Source organism: Sturnira hondurensis, unplaced genomic scaffold, assembly GCF_014824575.4.
Source record: "Sturnira hondurensis isolate 20B ecotype Veracruz unplaced genomic scaffold, ASM1482457v3 Scaffold0004474, whole genome shotgun sequence".
Taxonomy (NCBI): domain Eukaryota; kingdom Metazoa; phylum Chordata; class Mammalia; order Chiroptera; family Phyllostomidae; genus Sturnira; species Sturnira hondurensis.
The window spans coordinates 12,281,574-12,300,920 of record NW_028077105.1 but is presented as its reverse complement, the minus strand read 5'-3'; the positions used below and the strand labels follow the sequence as shown (position 1 = coordinate 12,300,920).

Here is a 19,347-nt window from a genome sequence, read left to right as displayed (position 1 = left end):
GGCATAAGCAGGTTTATTCAATGATATTTCAATAATGAATCTCCTTCTACAACTAGATGAAGGACCAAAGTAATCACAGAGCCTTACAAGAATGTGAATTAAAAGTTTTATTACTAGACATTTTTCTTATTCATCACTTGCCTTTTTTTCTTTCAAGAAGCGAAGAAAAGTAGGAGATAGAAGGATGAGGACCAGGAAACATTAAGAGGGTGAATCACCCTGAGCTTCTTTCTTCAAATAAATAGAATAAAAAATAATCACACAAAGCCTGATGGCAAAAATAGAGGAAAAATGCATAAACCCAAGGAGGCATAAAATTCCATCAGAATCTGAGTCCATTAAAAAATGCAGCCCATTTCCATTAAACTTTGCCAGTTCTTCTCACAAGACAGACAACACAGTACTGATGGCGATCTGGAGACAAAAGAGCCAGCTGCTAGTCTCAGTCATGCCACTCCCCCTCCTTTGGAATCCTACACCTTCTAAAAATGTTGAGTCTGTATTCATTGTATTTTATCTAAAGTTCAGAGTCTAGTAAGTTACTGTCTTCTCTGATCTTCAGTTTGCTCCTCGGGGAAACACCATGATAAAAAGTATGAGTACATTGCTCTGGCTGGTATGGCTTAATGGATTGGGAGTCAGTCTGCAAACCAAAAGGTTGCTGGTTCGATTCCCAGTCAGGGTACTTACCTGGGTTGCAGGCCAGGTCCCCAGTTGGGAAGGGGCAAGAGGCAACAAACTGAAGTATCTTCTTTTGCATATTAATGTTTCTTTTTCTCTTTCTCCCTCCTTTCCCCTCTGTCTAAAAATAAATAAATAAAATCTTTAAAACAAAAGTACTAATATATCAACAATTTATCTGTTCTCTTCCCAAAATACAAATTAATATATATATAGTAGCATTAAGAACCATTGAACATGCAAAGCACTATGGTAAGTTCTGTGAGATGGTTAAATGACATAGAGAATTTCTTAAACTTTCCAAGATAAGATTCTAGGTAAAGAAAGATAGGAATATATACATGTGTATATATATATACATATATATGCACACATATATGTACATATGTATGTATACCTATATATTATCATATAGGTGTATATATACCTATATATATAGACCAATATATATAGAATATATATACCAATTCTCTAAAACTGAGCAGGCAAAGACAGACTCAGGAATAAGCTTAAGGTAATGAAAATATAATATTAATATTCTCAAGATTAACTCACTTAATAGCATTATTAGGAATCCTACATATATTAAACTCACACTATTTGAAGTAGCAAAGGGCAATGGTTCTCACACCCAAGTTATCTGTGAAGGGGTTGAGCCCTGAAAATCATCTATGCAAGATCACAGTGGACACACAGAGGTTGAGAGCTGCCGCATGGCGATGTCAGGACTGTAGGTAATTTGTTGTTCTTTCTCTCTGTCTTTCTCCTTGTAATTCACTTATTTAACCAACCATTTACCTAGTACTATGTGTCAGCTACTAGGCTGAGCTCTAGACTCTAAATATATAAAAAATCAAGGTAAAATCTACACCTCTAAGAAGGTCAGAGAAATGAACAAAGATAAATACATCAGTGGGCAATTAACAGAACCTGTGGCCAGCAGCCTAGCCCTGTGAGAGGATAGCAAGCAGCTGTCTTGGGCTGGGGCACAAGGTGCATGCTGGGAAGTAGTGAGAGATGAGGGCAAAAAATATCTAAATTGCAGACATGGAAACTGTGAGGGAAAAGCTGGTTTTCTAAGCAGTTGAATTATAGATGAATGTTTCCTTCCTTTCTGCCAATCAGCGTTTTCTCATTTGTCTCATTTGTGTAACAGAGAAAACTCTGTTGTTTTGCTCTTAAGCTGAAGGTAATGGAAAGCTATTAAATAAAGGTTTTTTTTTAAATCAAGGGTCCCAGGATGGCATTGAAGAATACATGAACCCTCTGAAAATATATGCAAAGCTTAGTACATTGGCATATTTTCCTGGGGAGAGAGTTTCTTTTTTTAATCATATTATTAAAAGGGTCCATCTCACACATACACCTATATGGAAAGAGAGAAAAAAAACAGAAAGAAAAAGAGATTAAGAATCATTACATTAAAAAATTTTAGCAAGGGAGTAATGTGATCAGATTTGTTTCTTAAAAAACAGTTCAGGAAGCAGAACGCAGAATGGACTGGAAGGGATACTGCTGGAATGAGGGAGATCCCTAAGGAGTTGTCTCAGTAAAGCAGAAGCTAACCTGAGGTCTAGATAAAAGCCATGGCAGTGGGGGAGGATGATAAAAGTTCCCCTTTGCTAAATGCTTGCCATGTGCTGGCCACTGCGCTGGCCACTGAGATATTTAAAATATCTCAGTTAAACTTCATAGCAATCCTAGGAGTTAGTTATTGCTGTTCTTTTACAAATGAGCAAACTAAGCTCCCAAAGGGCCTGAGCTTGTCTAAAGCACGGTTAGTAAGGAGTCCACAGCTAATCCTGAGCTCTTATTAACCACACGCCTGCACAGCCTCCTGAAAGGCAGCTGTTTGATGTGACTACTTGACAGAGCAGCTTGCCGACTTTAACCAACAATTAAAGGGAAATGCTGGGATTTGATCCAAATTTATCTGCTTCCAAAAATCAATGCTATTAGCCACTATACTAACCTGAAGGAAAGAAGTGGGTTTGAGGTAAATCTAATACATCTTGGTAAACCAACTAGATATGGAAAATAGGGAAGAGATGACTCCCTGGGAACTAGGCATCATCCACTAAAATAGAGAATAATATAGCATGAAGAGAGGTTAAAAGGAGTGTGGAAGGAGAGAGAAGATGACGAAGTCATTTCTGGACATATTAAACTTGAAGTCACAACAGACACCTAAGATATCCAGTGGACAGGATGAGGAAATGAGGACTGTCCAGGAAAAGTCCAACCATTGTTAATACAACAAGAATAGTTTGCACAACATCAATATAACCTGAAAGCCGAGGAAAGTGGACTGGAATGTACATGGGTAAAAAAATGAGCACTTCACTGTACTAGTCAGTGTGGGTAGTAGATGGCTTTGAGTGAGCATGTGTACTGTGTGGTCGTCACATTCAAAGTGACGGAGTGAATAGAGGAACAAATCTGCACCAAGTTTTGTTTTAAGCTTGAAGATTCCTCCAGGGAAACTGTGTGGATGATTCAGAAGGCCCCAGCTGTGGGCACCTGGTGAGTAGCAGCTTCATCAGATAATATGCCAGCTCATGCATCACATCTTACACAGAGTTTTTTTTTACAAAACATCAGATCACCCAGGTGACTCAGCAACTCTACAGCCCAGATTTGATGCCTTGCAACTTCTGGCTTTTCCCAAAACTAAAATCACTTTTAAAGGTGACACCTTTAAATGTCTTCTTAAAGAGGAAGACATTTTAGACCTTCAATGAAATTCAGGAAAACATGACAGGGTAGCTGATGGCGATTGGGAGAACTGTGTGAGGTCCCAAGGTGCCTACCTTGAAGGGGACTGAGGAGCCATTGTCCTATGTACAATGTTTCTTGTATATTGCATCTTCTTCACTTAATGTCTCTATTTTTCTTTTTCTTTTTTTATAGATTTTATTTATTTCTTTTAGACAGAGGGGGAAAGAGAAGGAGAGAAACATCAATGTGTGGTTACCTCTTGGGCACCCACTACTGGAAACCTGGCCTGGCCTGAAACCCAGGCATGTGCCCTGACTGAGAATCAAACAGGCAATTTTTTGGTTCACAGGCTGGTGCTCAGTCAACTGAGCCACACCAGCCAAAGCCAATTTCTCTATTTTTCATATTATTTGGTAGATACCTTCTGAACAGACCTCGTACGTTAGGATAGATAGATACTCAGTAGGTTTTGAAGACCTGCATGTGAAATAATCAAAGATCTTAGCAGACGCATTGCTAATGCAATGGGGCATGGTGGTTGATAGGCAAGCTCTGGCATCAGACTGCTTACTCCAACATGTAACCAGCTGTGATCTAGGCCAAATTTCTTATCTTCCTTAAGCTTCGGTGTCCTATTTCACAGGAGGTTCAAAAGGATCCAAAAAGCTAATACATATAAAGCTAAGCACTCAGCACATACCTGACTCCAATAAATGTCAGCTTTGTCTAAGAAGAGTCTTAAAGAATATCAACATTTAAGGTTAGTAGGAAAAGAAAGCAGCCCCAGAGGACTCTGAGCAGGAGCTGTCAACGGTTTAGATAGAATCTGCAGAAACTGACTTTAAGGAGGATATGTAAGTTTCTAGAGGCAAAGAATAATTGACAATGTCAAGTGCTACAAAAAGGTCAAGAGAGAATAGGGCTCTACCAAAGTGCAATAAATTTAAGCAGGCCATGTCATTTGGAAGACCAGTCAGGGAAGCAGTGGGGACAGAGCCCAAGACAGTGAGTGATGGGTAATNCAAAAGGATCCAAAAAGCTAATACATATAAAGCTAAGCACTCAGCACATACCTGACTCCAATAAATGTCAGCTTTGTCTAAGAAGAGTCTTAAAGAATATCAACATTTAAGGTTAGTAGGAAAAGAAAGCAGCCCCAGAGGACTCTGAGCAGGAGCTGTCAACGGTTTAGATAGAATCTGCAGAAACTGAATTTAAGGAGGATATGTAAGTTTCAAGAGGCAAAGAATAATTGACAATGTCAAGTGCTACAAAAAGGTCAAGAGAGAATAGGGCTCTACCAAAGTGCAATAAATTTAAGCAGGCCGTGTCATTTGGAAGACCAGTCAGGGAAGCAGTGGGGACAGAGCCCAAGACAGTGAGTGATGGGTAAGAAAGCAGGTACACTAGACTTCCAATTAGCCTAGCTTATGGAAGGAAAGATGATGGGTAGTAATAGAGGGTGGAAGTGAGAGGATTGTTTTATTTCATTGTAGAGGAAAGAAGTGATGTGTTAATGTGTAGAGGAAAAGGGCTGATACAGAGAGAGAAGCTGAAAATACATTAAGTGGAAAGTAATTAGTAATAAACTAAGGTACCAGAGGAGACAGAAGATGGCATCTTAGGACACAGGTGAAAGGATTTGCTTGGGGCAGGATGATGTACCCTCTTCCCCTAAGACAGGAGAGAAGGAACTAAGGTAGAAGCAATGTAGATATATTTTCACGTAAGAAGGGCCAACAAAACTGAGGAGTTCCCACCCACCGGCCTCTATTTTCTCTATAACACTACCATCATCATCGCCATAGTCATCACAGATGTGCTAGGGATGTGACCAGGATTGTGTAAATCATTTCCTCACAAACACAGTACGCTATTCTAGGTGTTAAGCATTGTACTGATTCTAGATGTATCACTCAATCAACTCTCGTGGCAACACTTTGAGACAGATATTCCCATCATCTCTATTTACTCGTGAGTAAATTGAGGTTTGTCAAGGATAAACAACTCTCACCTACAGTCACCTTGCGGAGCAAGGGGACCAGCTCACACCATCTGACTCTAAAGTCTGACATCTTAACCAATAACCAGGTGAGGTTGGCTGCTAAATGGAAGTGATAGGGAGTCTTAGGGAACTTGAAAAAGTAGAAAATGTTAAAATATCTGCACAGAGACAAAAAGAAATCAAGTTCACATATCAGTTAGTTACATGAGTAAAATTAGACTTAAGATATCCTAATTCTTTTTTTTTAGACTTAAGATATTCTAATTCTTTGCACATTCCCTGTCCAAAAGATGACATTTTCATTTCAACTAACATTAAGAAAAACAATGTTTTTATATGATAAGGATAACATTTAGCACTACAATTTTTTTTGAACTACAATGTTATATGGTGCTCTTACCCTCTTAAAATGAAGATATCACTTCTAACACTAAGGTTCCAACAGGTTCATCAAAAAAATAGATCTTCTCAAATGTTCAATCTTTTTTATTAATAATGATACTGTTGTTGCTTGGGGTTTTGACTATTGCCTTTCCTCCAAATAGTTCAAAGTGCTTTAATATCTGTGACTTTATTGTTACAAGATCTCTTGAGATAAGCCTGTTTTGAGATGGGGAAACTCTCATAAAGTAAAATTATTTAACCAAAACCAAATAAAGGATTCAAAGTTGGAACGAAAACTAGTGATTCCCAGCTCAGGGCTCTTTGTCTTAGCCTCTGACACTTACCGGAAAGACATTTATTTGCTCACTCCGCAGTCTGTGTCCCTCACCCCCACCCTGGAAATACCCTGGATCCAGGCATGCTGAATAGACACAAAAAACTATAACTAGTTGTTAGCAGGGGTTTTTTTTTCCTCTTTAAGGAGACCACCTCTAAAGCTGCTGGCTGACTTACCATAAAAATTAAGGGTTTTAAGAACCTTGTAGAAGAGACTGACTCCTTCTTCTTAAATACAAGAAGTACTCCACAAATATTTGTTCAATGCATCAAGAAAGAAAGAAAGGGTAGAGAATAGGAGTGTGAGTAGGCGTGCGATAACCCCCAGGCCCCTGGCAGACAACTTGGTTTTGTCAGACCCAGATGGGAGCACAGAGCAAGAAGCCAGCACACTCAAGTTTCCAGAAAGAGTGAGTGGTGGGATTAGAGCTGAAGGTGTAGTCACAATGGGGATCAAATCACAGAACAACAGTTTCTGTGTTGTTTTCACCGGTTAATTTACATTTTAATCAACAGAAGAAGGGGGAAATAACCCCTTTATTTCCCACCACAACAGAAGGCGATCAGACCATAAACTGGGGCTTTAATGCACAGACAGAAAATAGCCAGACGAGGGTGGTGAGGCTAGAGCAAGGCTGCCGGGGGTAGAAAAGGACTCAAAATTCTATGAAACTGTTCTGAAATACGAATCCAGAGGGATGTGGGTAGACGAGGAGAGGAGAGGGACAGTAGGTTTTTAGGGACAGCCTCACTATATAGAAGGAGGCACGACAGACTGAAGAGAAACAAAAACTCTCCAGAATGCGTGAGGGATGCACATGATAGAACCTGTCAATCCCATGATTTTTTTCTTTTCCAATTCTAACAAAGCGGGGGGTGTTAACCTCTAAAAAGCCACAGAAAGCATAAAGCTTTCTATTCAGCTTGGAAGATAATTCATTAAACTAACAATTTGCAGAACCCTGTGAAGGTTTCTGGAAATTACTCAATTCTCTTCCAATGGGGTATTTACAAATAAAAAGCTTCATTTTATCAATGGAGATAGAGTTGTGGGAAGGAAATCAAAGGGAAAAAAAAATGTGGTCTAAACCTAGATCTCAGAATATAACCTGAAGAAATGAATAGATCGTTTTGATTTTAGGGGAAAAGTCACCAAAGAAACTAAACCTAAATCTGGGTAAAAATCAATGTTATGCACCCAAATGGTTCTGGACAATCGAAAACAATTTCTCATGATTTGTTTTTGTTTGGTTTTGAATGGAAATTGATGCAGATACTGAAAAGAATTTGATGAGAGGGAAAAACTGAAAAGCTACCAGAAAACTTGATTTTATCTGAGAATTATACAACCAGCACGTTGCTATCCTTGAGGTACAAACACCTCACTGATGGGATAACCAAGAACATCGCCGACACAGGCCAGGCTTTTCATTCTTCTTCCCAATTTTCCTCCAGAAATCTCAGTGACATCCTCCTGACACCTAACCTCCCAACCAAATAACTGCATGACCCTTGGCCCTCTTTTCTCATCCCCAGCATCCTATTTTTAAAAATGATAAAATTTAGCCTTAGATAGTCAAAAACTGTTTATCTTCCCTATATGCATAATTCACCAAGAATTTGATGCTTATCAAAAAGCCAACAGCCCAGAAAGTAGCTCTACATTCCAGATGAACAGCAAGAATAAAATAGACCTACAATGGACAGATATGAGAAACCAGTATTTTCAATGCAAGGCTCAAAGATGAAAAGGTTTCTTTTCCCCACCATTGTGATTCCACAGATCCACATGCAGCTTTTAGGCCCAGAGCCCCAGCCTCTGATTAGCACCAGTCTTATGTAGGCCAGGGTCAAATACAACCACGTGGAGTACTTACTTGTCTTGGAAAATGTCCTGAGTTGCTTCATCCTTTCTCTGGATGTCTTCACACAGAGGGAACAGTGTCTTTATTTCAGAGACAGGAATCTGACATTTAGCTGTCACCTAGTGGGGGGATCCGGCATGTTCCAAACTCACTGCAGAGTTGAGGGCAGATGCTTCAGGGGTGTAAGGCTCTGCACAGTAGACACTGTGCAGAGAACGTAAGAATTTTAAAACGCAGACGTAGACATCAGATACGGCTTCAGATCCTTTCTGAACAGGCATCCTCCCCGCCTTTAGCTCAGGAGGGCTGTGCCATTCCTATGATATAAAGAAGAGAACAAAGAGAGTGGGCCCAGCACCGCCTCGGTCAGCAGGGCCTGGACAACGTCTGAAACCAGCTGGAAAACAGACCCAAGCCTAGCAGCACTGTCAGCCGAAGCCTTCCTGGAAAAGAGCCTCATCTTGTAAAGAGGCTGATACTTTAACTACTTGGAGATGTGAAGTCCCCTAAAACACGTAATTCCAAAGGCCTCTGACAATGCAAGATTGTGATTTTTGTTATAATCCTTTCACCTCCCTTCACATGCTTTGCTATCTCCCTTGCTTAGTCTTAGAAAACAGTGTGTGCTAGATGAAGCAGCTAGTGAAAGGGGAGCTGCCCGTGCTCAGTGAGTCCCAGGAAGAAATCTGTAGCAGAGAAGAGAATGCGGGTCTGTCCCAACCTTCCCAGCCAGAGTGCTGAGTCTGGACTATCCTGCACCAGTCTCTTACTTTTGTCCATCTCCACTACTGTGGTTGCCTCTCACACTCCCCTTACTGGGGACCTGGCCTGCAACCCAGGCATGTGCCCTGACTGGGAATCGAACTGGCAACCTTTGGTTCACAGGCTGGTGCTCAATCCACTGAGCCACAGCAGCCAGGGCACTAAAGCCATTGTAAAGCAAGCTCCTTACCCTTCTAAAGTCATACACAACATCACCCCTACACCCTCCCTTAACCTATCACCTGCCACCCTCCTCCTTAGAGCAACCTGGCTAGACGGTACTGTTCCTATTTTACTCTTACACCAAGCCGATTCCAAACTTTGGGCCTTGTGCTTAAAGCTCCCTCTGCCTCTTCTGCCTTCCTCTGGATCTCAACTGGGGTGGCCTTTGTTTTTTGTTTTTTTTTTATCATTCTGTTCTTCACTCAATTACCACCCCCTCAGAGAGTCTTTCCTGAGACTGCCCTACCATTCAGTCATTCTATGTCATTAAACTTGTTTTCTCTTTCTGATAGAACTTACCATTAACTAAAATCATCTTATCAGTTTTTTAGTTTACTTATCACCTTACCTTCCCCCTTGAAGGTAGGGGTCCTGTTTGTCTCACTTGTTGCTAAATCCTAAGTATCAAAAATAGCACCTGATATATAGCAAACACCTAACAGACATTGGTTGAAGAAATAACAGGAATGGGGCCAAGATCAAGGCCAGGGAAGGTTCTCCATTGCACACACAAGTGGAAATCTGGACAGCAAGCCTCTTCCATTCATCCATCCGTACTGCTTTCAGTTTACTAAGCTAGGCCTTGGTAGTAACGGTATCTGCCCAGAAAAGTAAATACTCTAAAAGGAGCACGAAAAGGTGAGCTAAAGCTACTTACAGCAAACAAGTAGCGGAAGCTCTCCTCTCCACTCTCTGTCACTGCTCTAGTTCAAGCTTTCGTGAGGACCACCACAGGTCTCCACACTGGCTTCCAGTCCACTCCTGGGCCACCACCAGACCTGTTTTCTAAAAAGCAGGTCACCTTCCTGCCCACAGAATCTTTCTGAGATAGCCCAGTGCCTGCAGATCAAGTCCAAACGCTATCTACCTTCCACACCACTTTTCCCATCATTTTCCCACCCAGCCAGTTCTCCAACCTAATGGAACTGTTTGTGGATCCCCAAACACACTACTCTTCCCTTCCTTGTGTGTTCATGCTTGTGTTCGTGCTATTCCCTTTTTCTGGCGCGCCCTTGTCACAGGACGCCTCCCCTTTTCCCTCAGGGAAGCCTTCCTGAAGTCTCCCACGTGCAGGAATGTCTCTTTCCTCTTACTCCTGCAGCAATTTTGTCCCAACACTGTTGTAACTATTACTTTTATATCTCTCTACCCCCCCACTTCTTTTGAGGGGTCCTTTCAAGTTGTGAACTTCTAGTACCTTTAGCAACATGGCGTGTTGACAGTACTCAATAAAAGTTTGTTTTATAAAAACTGAATTCCATTTATAAATGCCCTAGTCATGATACTTCTTTATACAGAAAAGCCATGTTAAAAACTCTCCTCCACAAAAGAAAACAAAGTTGATAAATTATAAAAGTCAAAGTTGCCAGTTCTTAATAGCTCTGAAAGATAACAATGCCTGTGTTCATGACTTACATCTATTCACTAATCCAGCAAACACTGAAGTTAAACAGAAACCACCCGGGGTAAATCGGCCAAGTATTGAAAGTTTCTATTCCTCACCACAGTAACCTGTTTGCAAGCTTTCCACACTGACTGGTCTAATCTCCCTTCCCAACAAATGGCAAAAGCCATCTTGAGGTCCAGTTGACAAAAACACCAAAGACTTTTATACAAGTAATTTATACTTGATTACATGTAGAATACTACAGCATGTTAAGCTTCACATTTCTAATTTTACAACAAAAGTTACTTTCCCCCCAACTACTTAAAGGAATTATAAGTATCAAAAATTTAAAAAAGAACAACAGGCAATTTCTCTTGTGTAGGAGATCTCTCAAAATCTAAACAGGCCGTAATATGAACCTGAGCTTAAGGATGCTTTGAGAAGTGCGTCAGGAGCACAGCCAATGGTCTCTCCATCACACAGGCCCCTCAGACAGGCCCTCCACTGCTCTGTAGGGAAGAGTTTGCCTGAAAGCGCTGCTTGTGATTTTTCTCAGCTCGTGGGGATTCAGAGAAGCCTGTGATCTACCGCCACCCAGTGAACCCAGGACTGGACCACCCTCCCCACGGACCCTTGTCTACGCCTCCCCGTCCACAGCACATGTCAGGGCTCCGTCAGCTTCCCCAGTCCCCCTTGATCCAAGCTCCACCTTCCAATTCCTCTAGCCCAGGATTCAGAAATGTGTATTTTATGTTTTCCTGTAAAAATTTCATACTATAAACTCTTTGTCTGACCTCATGCTACCTTTACTTATGACATCGTTGATAAACATGGCACTGGAACACTTCTTCCCTAGTAGTGATTACTATACAGCTCATGAAGACTCTACTATTTAGATATTTAAAAAAAAAAACAAAGTCTCATTCACATAAAATAGGGGAGAAAAGCCTAGAAAANCATGTTAAGCTTCACATTTCTAATTTTACAACAAAAGTTACTTTCCCCCCAACTACTTAAAGGAATTATAAGTATCAAAAATTTAAAAAAGAACAACAGGCAATTTCTCTTGTGTAGGAGATCTCTCAAAATCTAAACAGGCCGTAATATGAACCTGAGCTTAAGGATGCTTTGAGAAGTGCGTCAGGAGCACAGCCAATGGTCTCTCCATCACACAGGCCCCTCAGACAGGCCCTCCACTGCTCTGTAGGGAAGAGTTTGCCTGAAAGCGCTGCTTGTGATTTTTCTCAGCTCGTGGGGATTCAGAGAAGCCTGTGATCTACCGCCACCCAGTGAACCCAGGACTGGACCACCCTCCCCACGGACCCTTGTCTACACCTCCCCGTCCACAGCACACGTCAGGGCTCCGTCACCTTCCCCAGTCCCCCTTGATCCAAGCTCCACCTTCCAATTCTTCTAGCCCAGGATTCAGAAATGTGTATTTTATGTTTTCCTGTAAAAATTTCATACTATAACCTCTTTGTCTGACCTCATGCTATCTTTACTTACGACATCGTTGATAAACATGGCACTGGAACACTTCTTCCCTAGTAGCGATTACTATACAGCTCATGAAGACTCTACTATTTAGATATTTAAAAAAAAAACAAAGTCTCATTCACAGAAAATAGGGGAGAAAAGCCTAGAAAAAGCATGAAAGAAGAATCTGTTTTTTATTAAGCCCTCCTGAAAAAACAAAGGGCTTCCTGAAGGAAAAATTTAGAAAGCACCCTAACTTGACCTTTTTCATCAGCTCAGAATATTTTTGTATTTTAGCAGAAAGAAGGTAGCATTTGTCCATTAAATAGATAGGACCTCACCCTGAGAGGATAAAAACATTTGTTTGTGACTGGCCAATTACCCTAATTTTTACTTGGTTCTCTTTCATTAAAAAAAAAAAAAAAACACAATTTGCTCATCTTTCCTTTCTCACTTGAAATAATCTCTGAAATTTGGAATTTAGGATTTTGGTGGTTGGAAATAAGCCTTTAATGGCATCCTCCTCTTGATCTCTCTTACCAAGCTCATGGAGTCAATCAAAGCATTCACAGCACTCGACTGGGCTTCTAAAACAAGGATACACAAAGAACAGAAAGAAAAAATGACTACCTGCATTATTTTCCACTAAAACAAGTGTTTTCCACTCACAGCTATTCATAGCAATGTTGGCAGGTTACACAGCCTCACTCTGCCAAAAAGAATCTCTAGTTATACAAATCATTTTTCTTGACTCTTAGTTTCTTTATTTGTAAAAGAGAGTAGCTGGCCTCCTAGGTCCTTTCCAGCTCTACCATTCAGTGAACTTTTAAAAAAAATATTGTATTTATTTATTTGTAGAGAAAGAGGAAGGGAGGGAAGAAGACGGGGAGAGATTCATCAATCCTGGCTGCCTCTGGTATGCTACCATCTGTGACAGGACCCGTGATCCAGTCATGTGCCCTGACCACGACCTGAATCCATGACATTTTAGTTTGCAGGACGATGCCCAATTCACTGAGCTACCAGTCAGGAAACATCTAAAGGGCTCAGTGCACTTTTGACAATGGAATATCATAGCAAAAGCAAAAGAGATGGTTCCAGAGGAATGCACCACAGCCACACAAAACCCAACTTGCCTGTGACAATTCAAAACATTCAGGATTCACTGAATTAATATTGAAAAGAAATTAGTGATTAGTTAAAGAGAAAAACATTTTTAAAAGGAAAACCCTTTTAGTAATAAAGAATCAACTTTATAAAGATTAAATATAATTTGTATCAGACAGAGTATTACAACTTAACGGGAAGAACCCATGGGGCCGGGTGAGCCATTCCTTCCAATCTCCCCGAGAGACTGGGAGCTCAGAAGGAGCTCTTTCCTCTCAGAAACCTCACAGCATTAAGGACAGTCGGTGTGTATGCACACCTGTGTACGTGTCTTACTTACCCCATCCTATTCAAAGTCTAAAGATCCTTTTTAAAAAAAGATTGTATTTATTCATTTTTAGAGAGAGGGCAAGGGGTGGAGAAAGAGAGGGAGACAAACACAGATGTGTGAGAGAAACATCCATCAGTTGCCTGCTTTGCACACCCCACACCCCTCAACTGGGGACCAAACTCACAACCCAGGAATGCGCCCTGACAGGGAATTGAACTGGTGACCATTTGCTTCATGGAACAACATCCAACCAGCTGAGCCACATCGGTCAGGGGTCTGAAAAGCCTTCAGAGCAAAAACATGACTTCCTTTTCTTTATGTCTCTCCTAATACTTAAAAGAAAGCAAGGGCCCTTCAATAAAAATCCACCCTTAGCAACACAAATGACACGACCCAAAGCCATGTGGATGAGAGGCAACTCTCCCCAAAATGCTTCTGCTTTAACTGCCATGTATAGCTTTCATCCTGCTGAGTCATATAGCAGTTCAGCTGCTGAGAGCTGAGCTGCTATTTCTGGGTCATTCACAGCCACCAGGCAAAAGGTAGAAAATAATAAGTGGTTCCTAAAACACCCATTATGCTTTTGTACGTCACCTTTTCAAATTTTCCTTTTGACAAGCTACTACAGAATGAAAGAGCGTACAGGTATTCATCGCAGAACCTTTCTATCCCATCTTTGGTCTTTCTAGGGGAGGCTTCAGGCGCTGGCACAGCCCTCGCCATCTGAAGCTGATGACCACAGGGTCCGCCTGGCAATAGTAGCAGGCGGTACTTGCGTGTGAAGGCTTAGTGATCTCCATTTGCCGTTACGAGCTAGCATCAGGCCAAAACACCCTAGCACGGCACACTCACACATAAATGTCAACTTGGGAAATAAGCCAAACACTTTTAATAATACATTTTTCCGATGGAGACAATGCAAACAAAAATATGTTAACTCACAGAAAATAAATCAACAGATCGAGAGAAATTTAATGTTTTAGGTCCTGAGTGAAGGGTGTATGTCCATAATTTCTAAACAAATTTCTCTCTTTTTAAAATGTTTTACCCATTTAAAGTTTGGAGAAGGAGAGATAAAAGATTCTAACACACTAGTAGCTTCTATACATTAAAGTCCATCCCTGGCTCCGCCATGATGCAAAGCGACCCACTTCTCGAAGGAGATAAAGATACAAACTTCAGAAGTCTGTTTGTTTCTTGGCTCTACTCTCGCACACTTCTCCCAAATGATCTAACTAGAGAAACATACAGAGAGAAGTCAGTTTTGAGATTTGCTTTGTGGTCCCCTAATCTTCCGCTGACTCAGATATGAACTTGTAAACTAAAACCTCTAGTCATTGTTCTGTGCTCTTTTTGGTATGTTTCCACATTTGGTCTGCTACTATATTTTATTAAAACTGCCTTCAACTCCGAGATCTCTGGAAGACGGGACCTGCGTCTGTGAGAATCATTCTTGGTAGCATGATGACATTTGTTGCCAGACTCTTAAGAGAGGCTTTTTCTCATCAAGCTCAAAGTAACTCCTGAAAATAAGGAATGATGGAACTTGAACTGTTGCTGAGAACTACAAAGAAAGGGCAAAGAGAAAAGGTAATTTCCAGTACTATTATGTTTCAAGTCAAAGCTACAATGTATTTTACTTGGACACTAAAGTCCCAGGTTTGATAGTGTAGGCCAACTCACTTCAGGAGAGGGCACACCTGCTCACAGCTGGAGAATGTGCATCCACTTCTAGCAAGCTGCTCCCTAAATACAAGCCCTATAACAGAAGTGGGAACCCCAAAGTACTTGGAGCATTTAGGGCAAACCCATCTCTACTGCTGGAAAAACACATGGTGAACAACCTCCATCACTATTGTGTACGATGTGACTTGGATGTTTAGAGCCAATCAGTGAACCAAATGGAAATAAACTCACCCAGGAGACTGCATTGCTTCTTATTTTTCAAGGATGAAAACATGTATTGCCTCCAGTCTTCTATGAAAGGCAGCGGCACATGTGCTAAATACTAGCGAGAAAGAAAGGAGGTCAAAGGAAAAACAACCAGATTAGTGGAGAATTATAAAACTGGCCCCGAATGCGGTGAATGTGACGCAACAAAAGTATTTTGAAAATCGGATGGCTTAGTGCTACTGCTGGAAAGTGAGATGTTTTGATTTCCACTATCCGCTGTACACAACTACAAGACAGTACAGATGCTGTGACACATAAAAGCACGCTCCAGGGAAAGACTAACAAAGAAAGCCTGCAAAATGCATGGCCTGCACGTCCCATGGGAAGAGACAGTGGGGCAGGAAGGCTGCTGTGCAAGGCGAGGTGTTTGTGGTCCCTTCTCCAGTCCTGCCACAGGCTGGAAAGGCATGTAGACCAGTATTTTAAATAGGAGCACCCTAAGTAAAATGAATTTCACAAGGATCACACAAAACCGCATTCTCCACCTTTATCCATAGCACATAGCGGCTGTTGAAAAAACAGAGGCAATCTCTATTCCCATTAGGTTCTGAGACATCAAAGAGGATGGGGACCAAGAGAGTCACTGGACTGGGCGAACAGGGGGTCGTGGTTAACCTTTACTGATGTGATAAAAAGCTCCTTTACATACTTGTATTAATTCATGTTCTTTCATTGCAACTTTCATTGCTTGGGCGTTTGTGAAAAATGCAGCACCCCATGCCCCTCCGCAGAGTAACAGAATCTAAATCTTCATTTTAACAATGTCCCCCAAGTGACTCCTACATATATTAACAATTGAGAAACACCATTTAGGATGAAGAATCTGAAGAGGAAAAATTGAATGAAAGACTTGGGGGTTTTACTCTGTAGGTGTCCTTGATACAAGGAAAAGCCACCCCAACTTGCGGAACAGCTCTTTTGTCGTAAGCATGTTGACCTAAGACCGCCAGGTCTAATTCATCCAAAGCATTAATCAGGATGGAAAGGGCTGCGGCTGCTGCTGCCTGGCAAGAAAGATGCCTGTGTTAACACCTATCCAACCCGGGAGAATTTTCACAACAGCACCACATACTCCTAAGACTGTGTTTCACTGGCTCCCTGTTTCAGATTTTTTAAAAAGTGCCCCTCAACCCACACTGTACCCATTTGCATTTGATCACAGTTACAGAACTTTTTCTGTAACTTTACTTTATCTAACTCCTCTCTCTTGTCACTCCAATCTTCTTTTTCCTCTGAATTCATACCTGCACCCTCTAAATAAACTCAAGTCTCAGCCTTCCTAAACAGAGTCTTTTTATGCCTTCCCCTCCACAAACTACTATCTGTATTTCTCTTCCCTTTCACCTCTAAAGTCCATGAAACAATGGTCAATTGTCTTACTGCTCCCGGCTTAGAACACAATTATTCTCCAATGTAATCTAGCTACTGACTCAACAGTCCGACTGAAATCATCCTCAGCAGTCACGCAAAGCCTCCCATTTGCTGAGCCCTTACTTCCTGTTCTATTTGACTTCCCAGTAGCATCTGATCATCCCTTTCCCGACTCTTTCTTTTTCTTTGGCTTCAGAAACAACACTCTTGTTGACTGTTATACTCTGCGAGTCACTTCTGCCTGGTTCGTCTTTTCTTCCAACTAACATTGAAATTCTGCTTTTGACCTTTCCCTCCAGATCCTCTTACTCTAAAAGTCTACTTTGGGGATTATTTACCCAGCCTCATGAGTTAATCAATCAAAAGTCTGTCCATTCAGCTTTAAAACTCTCCTAAGGCCCAGATGTATATGCCTACCAGCCGGTAAGAGTCTCAGGTGGATATACCTCAAGCCCTGAGTCTGGCTTTGGATAAAAGGAAAAGCACATGCAGCTTTGCTCCAAGAAACTAAGAAGTTTGTATGTGAAAGTCAGAGTCTGTGATCCAGTATTTATTCATTCTTGTCAATCTGTTGATGTTATGTATTTCATTTAAAAATAGTCTACTTTTATTTATGTCTTTTTTAATTCCAACAAAAATTAATAGAGAAATGTATGGTTACATGATTAAGAGTAGTCTAGAGAACAAATGTTTTTTTCTAAGTTTTCTGTCTTCTGACCCTTCTTACTTGAATCGCTGAATAGCAATGCGAAAATTCTAATGAAAGCTATCCTAGGTTTTTTTGTTCATCTAGTAAAGGGTAAATGAATAATCCTCACTTTTATACATGGCAAAAAGTGTGGGATGGACTACAACACGGGACAACATTCCTCTGCCCACACACACTGGTCCCTCTGACTAAGAAAGAGAACTCTGCGTATTTGGGGATGGACAGTGAAAGACCGGCACAGGGAGCGTGTGAGGAACTGCAAAAAGTTTAAAAGAGAAAAGACGCACATCTATGCCCTTTGAACATGAACCATTTTAACTGTTCCTTCTCCATTGCTCCATTGATAAATTTCTTTTTTGCCTAAGATAACCAGAGCTGCTTTTTTTCTGCTTGGAACCAAAGGAATTGGCACGCTCAACTCTAATCCTTTCTTCTCCCAATCTATCCTACACCCAGCTGTTACAACATTAATCTTCCTAAAACACAGCCCAATGACACTCTGCTTGTCAAAACTATACATGACTTCATGTTGCTTTTAAAATTAAGGATAAACACTTCAGTTTGTTATCCAAAGCCCCTACTAATTTAGAATAGCATGTAAAGTCACAGACTCTGAAGTAGGACAGCCCTGGGTTCAAATTCTGCTAGTTGCTAACTGTGTGACTTTGTTTTATTTTGTATTTTTTTTATTTATTTTTTAGAGAGGAGGGAAGGGAGAAAGAGAGAGAGAGAAACATCCATGAGAGAGAGAAACATGGATCAGTTGCCTCCCATACATTCCCTGACCAGGGACCAAACCCACGACTTAGGCATGTGCCCTGACTGGGAATTGAACTGGCAACTTCTTTGCTTTGCAGGATGACACCAACCAACTGAGCCACACCAGTCAGGGCTGCTGTGTGACTTTGAATACATTAATGAAAGTCTTTCAGCTACAATTCCCTTATCTATATCATCAAGAGTGCCTGTTTCATTAGGTTGTTGTGAAGATTAAAAGAAAACACAGGGTATCTATTAGATACAACCCTCTAGCACTAATCTGTATAAGATCAGTACACCAACCCAACTACCTGATACCATGAGAAGGTCCCCTACTTACCTGGTCTCACACCTTTTATCATGCTATTCTTTCTACTACGGGTGGGCCATTATACTAACATCAAAATGATTTTCAAGTGATGGAGCCATAATTATAACCCAGGTTGGACTCTAAAATTCATGTGCTTAAATTAACTACACTACACCGAATTGGATTAAAGAATTACTGGAAAGGGTATGATATTGATCACATTCTACACACAATCCATCAGGAAAAACAAAAAAGCCATAACTACCACCACCACATTTAACCATTTTCCCCGTTAACTCTATAACACAGACAAACGTCCACAAACACTGCAATACAGTGCCACAGATGAAAAGCATTTCTTTCAAGGCTTGCAAACTAAAACTATGCAGGATAGCACACTGTCTGGCAATAAATGTATACAAAGAGCCTGGTTTCTAATTTAACCATCATTTGTTATCTTCTAATTTTAGCTCTTGAACCTTCAGGCACTCTCAGCTAGTTTCTAAGCCTCCTGAATAGAGATACCATCTAAACACACTATACAGATCAAGTGGGTAGAGTACACAAGGACAGCTTCAAAGAGCTCAGGGAACATAGTGCAGTATAACAAGCACAAATCATTTCTCTTATCCCCCTAAGTTACTTTCAGGGAGCATATCTGGCACTTAAAAATAATCTAAAGTTGGTACTCAGAAAAATAATCACCATGGAAGTAAAAAATAAAATAGAGTAAATTAAAAAACTTGTCTTGGTCACATTGATCTAAGCATGTACCTAACTAGTAAGTTTCAAACTTTAAAACAAAGCTAAGTATCAAGTCCTGGGCATGAGACTCTTAAAACTCAGAGAGAGGGAACACCCGCCTGCACTCTGATGAGCCACCCTGTCTCACACCCAACAGATAAAAGAAAGGGCGTAGTGTCTCGTGACCCCTTCAAAGAGCTGTGGTCCCAGAACTCAAAGAAGTATCT

General features: G+C 40.9%; 1 long non-coding RNA gene across 1 annotated transcript in view; it reads right to left on the bottom strand.

Annotated features, from left to right (window-relative positions):
* Positions 1 to 636: 636 nt before the first annotated feature.
* The window catches only part of LOC118986731 (uncharacterized), a 31,241-nt gene continuing 12,530 nt past the window's right edge, over positions 637 to 19,347 (bottom strand). Inside the window, exons 2-5 of the long non-coding RNA XR_005066438.1 lie at positions 15,192 to 15,282; positions 12,291 to 12,423; positions 8,002 to 8,193; positions 637 to 802 (exon numbers count right to left, since the gene is read on the bottom strand). This is a non-coding gene — a long non-coding RNA (uncharacterized LOC118986731). The remainder of the gene's footprint in view (positions 803 to 8,001; positions 8,194 to 12,290; positions 12,424 to 15,191; positions 15,283 to 19,347) is intronic.